Genomic DNA, 8,945 nt, shown 5'->3' on the forward strand with positions numbered 1-8,945 from the left:
TTCTTGGTGTATAGATCTTGTGTATAAAAATGGCATGTTGTTGGTATCAAAACTAATTCATGAAATATCGACAGTTGGGAGCTCTACATAAACACGGTACCTTTTGTTCGATCATCCTGCTCATCTTGATCAAACTTGTAATCATACCTGTCACAAAAAGGTTCAAAATATTAGCTAACCGAGCGGATATGAGCTAAACAAATGAACCCGTGAGTGGAAAAAGACATACGTTAACTCATCACAAGCTGATACGCCAGTATTGGCTATGAGAACTATTCTGCTCTCACTTGCACCCATGCTCAAAATCCTTGCATAGTAATTTGGGATGCACTGCAATGGAAAAGGGCCTATAATTAATAACCAAAATAATATTTGCAAGATGTGACACTTATATTTTGTAACCATACCGAATGATTTATTGATCTCGCTATATTTCCCTTATTTGTAGGGTGGATTACAAGGTTGTCACTGGCCTTAAAAAGCTGCAGAAAAAAGTGTGAACTCACGACAAAACTCCTTGTCACATAGAAATTAAAACATAACATATATATCATATAGATTTTTAACTTTTTGTTACATTAGATATTTGAATTATTTGAGATCAGATAAAGCTGACTCACATAACAAGCCTTGCCTTTGGACCGGTATCTTACTTCTCTTAAATCCACCAAGCGACGCCTCACTTGCTCGCCACGATATTCGAGCACCTACATGAAAAATTGAGATTTATATAAATCAATTATCCAAAATGATTAAACATTTTTTATTTCATGAAAATTTCATGGGTAGTTTTTATTAAGGATTTATGCAAGTACCATCTCTCTTCCAGGATCTTCCTCCTTGCAAACATGCCCCAGCCATGAATACCAGACTTGGCAAAACATACACGGCGTTTCTCGGTACTCTGGATTATGACAAATCAATTAGAAAACCCTAAACGACCAGAAGGTTATATTGACCAAGATAAAGGGTATACCTGCACCCGTGCAAGATTTTCCTTTAATGAAGAGAAATTTTTCAAATCTTCAATTTCCTGCAAATAACAAACAAGCTAAATCATTTGCTTCTTCAGTTCTTCTGTCACACTATTGAAATACATTAATATATACTTCATCCTAGAATTAGTAACACTTATAAAATAAAATTTGAAATCCTTTTTCACATTAATTAAACAAAATGACTCTTACTCTTTGGGAGTATAAGGCATCTATTTCATGTATGCTATGTTGGATAGGGCCCATTAGCCTATGAAATATTGCATCTTTTACAGCGGTCTGAAAACGAAGATTTTTAAAAAAATGAGTAGCCATAAATCCAAGAATAATAATGTAAGAAAACAACATTTTAGTGTGATCTACCAGATTGTTATTCTCTATCATTGATGAACCAGATTGTTCCCTTTCTAAACCCCTTGAAACCCTAAATGAGAAAGATATACATAAATTCATTTAGTTTTTAGATATCAAAGTTTTAAGACAACCGGAATCAAAATCAAGTATATATAATAAATACATGAGAAGCAACAAAAACCATATATATGAGCTGTTTACCTTAGGCTGCAATATCCGGAGCTATGAACGATCAACATGTTATGATCCGATTCAGATTGACTGCAAAAGGATCAATTTATAGAGTGAGTAATCAATAAATTTTAACATAGAAAACATCATAACAAAGAGAAAGAGAAAGATGATTTTCAGAAACGATACACGAAAAATTTGCTTACCTCAAGGATTTTCCTGGGTTGATGATTTCAAACATTACAGCAGATGAATGAAAAATGAGAAATTAAGATAAACTGATAATTTCGAGAGGAATGAAATCGCGGTGTATCTCTGCCACTATTTAAGTCGAAGGTTGTATCAGCCACCAGAGTATCAACAACATGTTGATATCTTGGCATTTAATATCATTATTATTAAAATGATCTTTTTGACCAAGTATATTCCTTGACTGGTCCCCTTTTCTATAATTCCCAAAACAGCCATTTTTTAAACTATGGGTTCCAAAATATTAGAACTGACAGTCGACTAATTATAATGCTAGGTGGCCGTTTATACTGCCACTCACATCCAGACACGTGCACTCCTATTCGGTCGGCCTGACAGCTTTTTAGAAAACCAACATATTAGAATGGATAAAACAACAAAATTTGTGATTTTGTGTGTGTATACAGTTGAATAAAAAAACGACTAGAATTGACAATCGATAAAGCAACGGATTTGTGAATTTGTGTATGTGTATACAACTGAATAAACATATGCAACAATCAATGGCATTATAACTTGGTGTCTTGTAATTACAATGGATAAACCCTACTTCTAGAGTTTTGGCAGGTATTACAATGGAACAACCATTGCAACGGTTAAGATATACATTTGTTATTTAACCAAACCATAATAGGGGTTCACAGAACCCCCGATTTGAAATATTTTTTTTTACTTTAGGCTACAACCGGCGGCGGACCCAAAAATTTATTTATGGGGGGCGAAGTTTGTACGGCTCGGTTGTTAATTTACCTCTTAATGGCAAGTAAATTTTGAGTTGGGTCGGATCACATTATAAAAACAAAAAAACTAAATTTAATTTCAAATGCACAATTTACTACACCAATCGACATTATATTTCAATAATAGAAATACGATATTTCAACATTACTCTCTACAAGTTTTTTCTGTTTTGAACCTATTCATTACAAAATAACAAATACAAATTTATAATGATTTGTTGAACTATTAATTAACTAACACATGCAAGTTAAATATTTATTTTAAACAATTATTGAGATTAATTTATAAAATGTTTAAAGTGTTTATAATAATTAATTAAAATGGTTGAATGAACCATTAATGATCGATTTTAAATTTTTTTGCAAGTGATAAGTTATTCATATGAAATAATATAATGAATCAAAAATTTATCACTTGTAATTATATGAAATATAAAAGTTAAATTAACATTAACAAAGTAATAGATAAAGTAAGATATAACTATAGAAGCATAATATGAAGATAAAAAGTTTGATGGCCTAATATAAAATGAAAATCGTTAGGCAAACAAAGTGATAATTAATAAATATATAATAAAACTGAATGAATAAACCGAATCGAACAAACAGCAAAACCGGTCTTTATAATTTATATCTTCTCTACATAATACGCCAGATAGAAATCTCACCCGGCCCAATAAAGCCCACCTGGAACATTCAATGAATTATTCATGATCATACTCAATTTTCTCATACCACAATTGCATATCAAAACACATTTCCGCTATGAGATAGTAACACAGAAAAAAACACGATCCATTTCGAACAAACAAGACAGGACATTCCTGACAAAAATATAGTAAATAAGAAGGTTAAACAATGATGATAACTCCAAGTGAAAATTTCCATACTAGCAATCTATTACTCGCGGAACTAAAATCTAATCCGACTCCAAATCAGTTCAACTTCAAAAAATCTAAACTATAGGTTTAGAATCTAACATCTGAATCAATTATTACACATCAAGCATCTAAAAACAAAATCATAAGATACGGGCTGAATATATTTTTTAGGTAAGAGAGATACACGTGGGCTGATTATCGATTTCATAATCAGGTTCCCAGTAATTGATGCTTGATTGATTTAAGCCTTTCTCGATCTGATACCATTTATTTCCCAGGATTGATCAAATAAACATAATCAAAATGATAACAAGAATCAAGAATTGAACAAACAACAATAATTGGAATGCCAAGTAACGAGTTGATCGATGTATCCTATTTATACATATCGATAATCTCTAAACGACATCACTTAACAACTTGTGATGTGTTACAATTCTATCCCTTCTAATTATAACACAGATAACTTTGACTCTTTGGCATATCTAATCCTAAGCTTTACATGTGAGAAATTCATATCTAACAAAGTCATCATTTGCAATCTTGGGAAATTCCACCTCATTTAATCTCTGTCCAGCCTACATTAAGAATTCTGTTTGGTATTGTGCATTCAATCGGCGCCATTTTCATGATACAAACCGAACCTGGTCTTTATCTGAAGGTGGAAGGAAAGATTCATTTAACTTATAGAAATCAAAGTTTAAAGACAATGGGAATCAAAATCAGTTATATATAAATATATGAGAAACTGGAGTTTACTACCTTAGGCTGCAATAACTGGCGCTATGAACTATCAACATGTTATGATCCAATTATGATTGACTGCAAAAAGATCAGTTTATAGAGTGAGTATTATTGAATAAATTTTAACATTTCATATTCACACTTAAAACAAGAGAAAGATTATTAGATCTACAGCAATAAGACTTGTAACTTGTAAGTTCTTCTAATGCCACATTCTCGGTGTATAGATCTTGTGTATAAAAATGGCATGTTGTTGGTATCAAAACTAATTCATGAAATATCGATAGTTCGGAGCTCTACATAAACACGGTACCTTTTTGTTCGATGATCCTGCTCATCTTGATCAAACTTGTAATCATATCTATCACAAAAAGGTTCAAAATATTAGCTAACCGAACGAATATGAGCTAAACAAATGAACCCGTGAGTGGAAAAAGACATGCGTTAACTCATCGCAAGCTGATACGTCAGTATTGGCTATGAGAACTATTCTGCTCTCACTTGCACCCATGCTCAAAATCCTTGCATAATAATTTGGGATGCACTGCAATGAAAAAAGGGCCTATAATTAGTAACCAAAATAATATTTGCAAGACGTGAGACTTATATTTTGTAAGCATACCGAATGATTTATTATTCTCACTATATTTCCCTTATTTGTAGGGTCGATTACAAGGTTGTCACTGGCCTTAAAAAGCTGCAGAAAAAAGTGTTAACTCACAACAAAAACTCCTTGTCACATAAAAATTAAAACATAATATATATCATATAGATTTATAACTTTTTGTTACATTAGATATTTAAATTATTTGAGATTAGATAAAGCTGACTCACATAACAATCCTTGCCTTTGGACCGGTATCTTATTTCTCTTAAATCCACCACGCGACGCCTCACTTGCTCGCCACGATATTCGAGCACCTACATGAAAAATTGAGAATTTATATAAATTATTTCAAAATGATTTGAACATTCTTTATTTCTTGAAAATTTCATTGGTAGTTTTAATTAAGGATTGATGCAAGTACCATCTCTCCTTCCAAGAACTTCCTCCTTGCAAACAGGCACCACCCATGAATACCAGACTTGCCAAAACATACACCTCGTTTCTCGGTACTCTGGATTATTACAGATCAGTTAGAAAACACTAAAGGATTTAAACCAGAAGGTAGGTAATATTGACCAAGATAAAGGGTATACCAGATTGTTATTCTCTATCATTGATGAACCAGATTGTTCCCTTTCTGAACCCCTTGAAACCCTAAATGAGAAAGATATAAATAAATCTTTAACATAAATTCATTTAGTTTTTAGAAATCAAAGTTTTAAGACAACCGGAATCAAAATCAAGTATATATAATAAATACATGAGAAGCAACAAAAATTGATATATGAGTTGTTTACCTTAGGCTGCAATATCCGGAGCTATGAACAATCAACATGTTATGATCCGATTCCGATTGACTGCAAAAAGATCAGTTTATAGAGTGAGTAATGAATAATTTTTAACACAGAAAATGGTAGAACAAAGTGAAAAGATGATTTTCAAAAACAATACACAGAAAATTTGCTTACATCGGGGATTTTCCTTTGTTGATTATTTCAAACGTTACAATGAAAAATGAGAAATTAAGATAAACTGATAATTTCGAGAGGAATGAGATCGCGATGTATCACTACTAGAAAACAAGGCATTTGCGACCACCATTCCGGTCGCAAAACGGTCGCAAATGGGTTGTTGCGACTGTTTTGCAACCAAAAATGCGGTCGGAAAAACACACGTCGCAAATGGTCATTTGCAACTGTCTTGCGACCAACTTTTTATTTGCGACTGAATCTGTCATCACAAATATTGCTACCAATGCTACGATCGGAATTCTTGCGACCACTTGCTGCTGTCACAAACTTTGCTACCGGTGCAGCAGTCGGAAACTTTGCTACCGCTGCAGCAGTCGGAAATCTTGCTACCGCTGTTGCGACCGCCAACATCTTTTGCGACCACTTTTTGGTCGCATGCACTCAAATTTATTTATTTTTCCCAAAAGCATAACGAAAGTTTACACACACATGCATAATCATATACACAAATTAATCAAACTAAAAATTTCTATCATAGACCTTCAATATTAACAAAATGTTATTAAAGATGTATAAACACATTTAAAAAAATTGTTATTCTAGCATTCTTCTACATATCAGCCAATTACATTCTTCTATATCCAGTTACATACGAGCAACTTTTAGGACCAACTAGTCATCCGATTAGTTAAGATGGAAAGCAAATACCTGCCAAACACATACTAACACATTATTACATACCACCATCACACATTAGGCCAAACCTATAAACTCTATAAGGGGTTTAAAATATAGCATATGAGTTGAAAGTTGAAACACACCTTCAGAACCAAAAGTTCTCTGAAAGATTGCAAAGAATAGAACAAAATAGGTGCTTCCTTCATAAGCTTTGCAACTGAAAACCATGAGACCAAACTATCAGTCCAAATACATGAGTCCAAACATTTATTAAATACTACTAAATAACTAAATTAATGATTAAAAGTAACCTAAGAAGCATAAATTTGAGTGATGAAATCATCATTTTTCACATGTGAGGTAGCTGAATTCCGTTCGTCCTGCAACTCAATGTAGATATGACCTAATTCTCTTAAATCTAGATCTAATTCTTAAAAAAAATATAAATAAAATCAGATAATGTGAGTGATACCTCAACACTTTGTTTTCCAAACCATGTCTCAATAAGGCTTTCTTCCTTGATCTTCCCTCGGGTAATTATACCAGAAGATATAACATCCTCCAATGTATGACTTTGAGAAGAGTCTTTTCTTGACCGTTTACACTCCAAAACTGCGAGAAAAACACGTTAATTATGTATATTATCATCTTTTTCTGGGATAAAAACACATTCACAATAGTTTCACCAAATTTGTAGTTTGTTTAGTTTAGACCATGTTTTTGCCTAACAAATGTACCTTGGTTTTAATTAATTTTCATATCTCCACTTGTTTATCCACTTTTCCATCTAAGTTATCCACCCTCTATAACTTAAATGCTTCTTTGTTGCGATCAACATAAAGAAACACAACAAAAATAACAAGTTATAAAGAATGAACATTAAAAATGATGATAAAAAGAGTAATAATATTTGTGTGCAGATTTACAGCAATAGCATCTGAAACTTGGCCTAAATTAGCTTTCAATTTGAAATCGTATTTGTGATGTTACTCTGTCACATACATGAGGTCTGAAAATGAAATAAGCGAAGCATGCATTGTTTGTGTTTGTTCGGCCCGTTTAAAGGCCTTGACTTCTACTTATTTGACTTATTTTGTTTTAACACAGTTGACACGCAAAGACAAACTGTGACCCATAATCAGCCCATTTATCATAAACAAATCAAAAGTTTAACCACCAATATATTACCTTATTCTTCATGACATCTTTTAATATAGTAGTGATCCTTGCTAAAGTTTCTATCTATTTCTCCATTTCACTCACATGTGTCAAGTGAGAGATGTTCATTTCTACCTGAAATTTCAAAAAGTACAAATAAATCAATTTATTTAGTACAATTTTCTACAACAAGTAACACATTTCGAACCTAAAATGTATAATTAAAATTATAAGAATTCAATTTAAAGAACAAAGATGAACTAACTTACCTTCCGACCTTAAAGTTCCACATGCAGATGTGCCACTTTTCTTTGTACCCCGTTAAGTTCTCCCAACAATCATATTAAGTCATCACCGTTTCACAAGTCTTCCTAATTAAGAAACAGATTTCTTAAATGACAATATGCAAGCATTATCCTCATTTTACCTCATTTCTGTTTTTAGTTATATAATGCGTATGTAAAAAAAATGGTTGCCCAATGATTCAATGATTCAATGTATGAATGAAAACTGATAAAACTCCCACTAACAAACTGAGATAAGTGGTTACAGCCTAAGATAACAATATACCTCATTTCAGTTTTAAGTTATATCGGCCATCTTATCAGGTACTTTTAACATATTGAGATCAATGGTTATGAACAATGTTTTTAGAACCGGACTGGACATCGACCCGAACGTCTTACCGGGTCACAGGTCGAACCAAGTCAAAGGTTGGATCGGATGTTAGAACATAATGATGTCATAAATAATATATAATCGGAATCTGGGAAGTACTCCTTGATCATTTCTACCAATTTTAAGCCCCTAATTCTTTTTATACACAGAAATACACTTACATAATCTCTATTACGAATCCTTTGTGTACCTTAGTGTTCCTAGCTATCCACTCATTTTTATCAATCTACTTTCGGGTAATACATATGGTAATAGATAGTAAAAACCTCATAAAGTTGATCTTTTGAACCCGCTTCAAGTCATGATGACTAATCAATCAATCTTGGGGTAAAAAGTCTCTAATACTTATATTAACTTTTCTTAACTTTTGTACATAGGAAATGAGATTCAATCTTTTACTGCAAATTTATAAGCCGTTTCTTTCACTCATATAACTATCTGGTTTCCTTCATCAAATACAAAAAAATATTATTCAGAAAACTAGAAATATAAATTGTTTTAACAAAGAAGAAAGGAAATAAAAAAATCACATGGATACAATAAATATAGTTAAAATAACAAAGGCATTTAAGTTTAAACCCAAAGAAAAGAGAAACATATGGCTCCCCAGATCAGATAGTTAACTTTCTTGTGTTATTACATTCAGACCAGAGTTCGAAACGGTCTTCTGAACCAAGGTTCAACCCGGTTCAATAAAAAATCGCATGGTTTGATCAGAA

At 32.4% G+C, this 8,945-nt stretch overlaps 1 long non-coding RNA gene across 1 annotated transcript; it reads right to left on the reverse strand.

Annotated features, from left to right (window-relative positions):
• Positions 1-1,301: 1,301 nt before the first annotated feature.
• LOC143631988 (uncharacterized) lies at positions 1,302-1,824 on the reverse strand. The gene is made up of 3 exons (XR_013153467.1): positions 1,727-1,824; positions 1,551-1,610; positions 1,302-1,419 (listed from the first exon to the last, which is right to left on the reverse strand). It is a non-coding gene; the product is annotated as an uncharacterized LOC143631988 (long non-coding RNA).
• Between the last annotated feature and the right edge of the window lie 7,121 nt (positions 1,825-8,945).

Source organism: Bidens hawaiensis, unplaced genomic scaffold (assembly GCF_021521415.1).
Source record: "Bidens hawaiensis isolate Kalapana, Puna unplaced genomic scaffold, B.hawaiensis_p1.1 tig00000512_1, whole genome shotgun sequence".
NCBI classification, from domain to species: Eukaryota; Viridiplantae; Streptophyta; class Magnoliopsida; order Asterales; family Asteraceae; genus Bidens; species Bidens hawaiensis.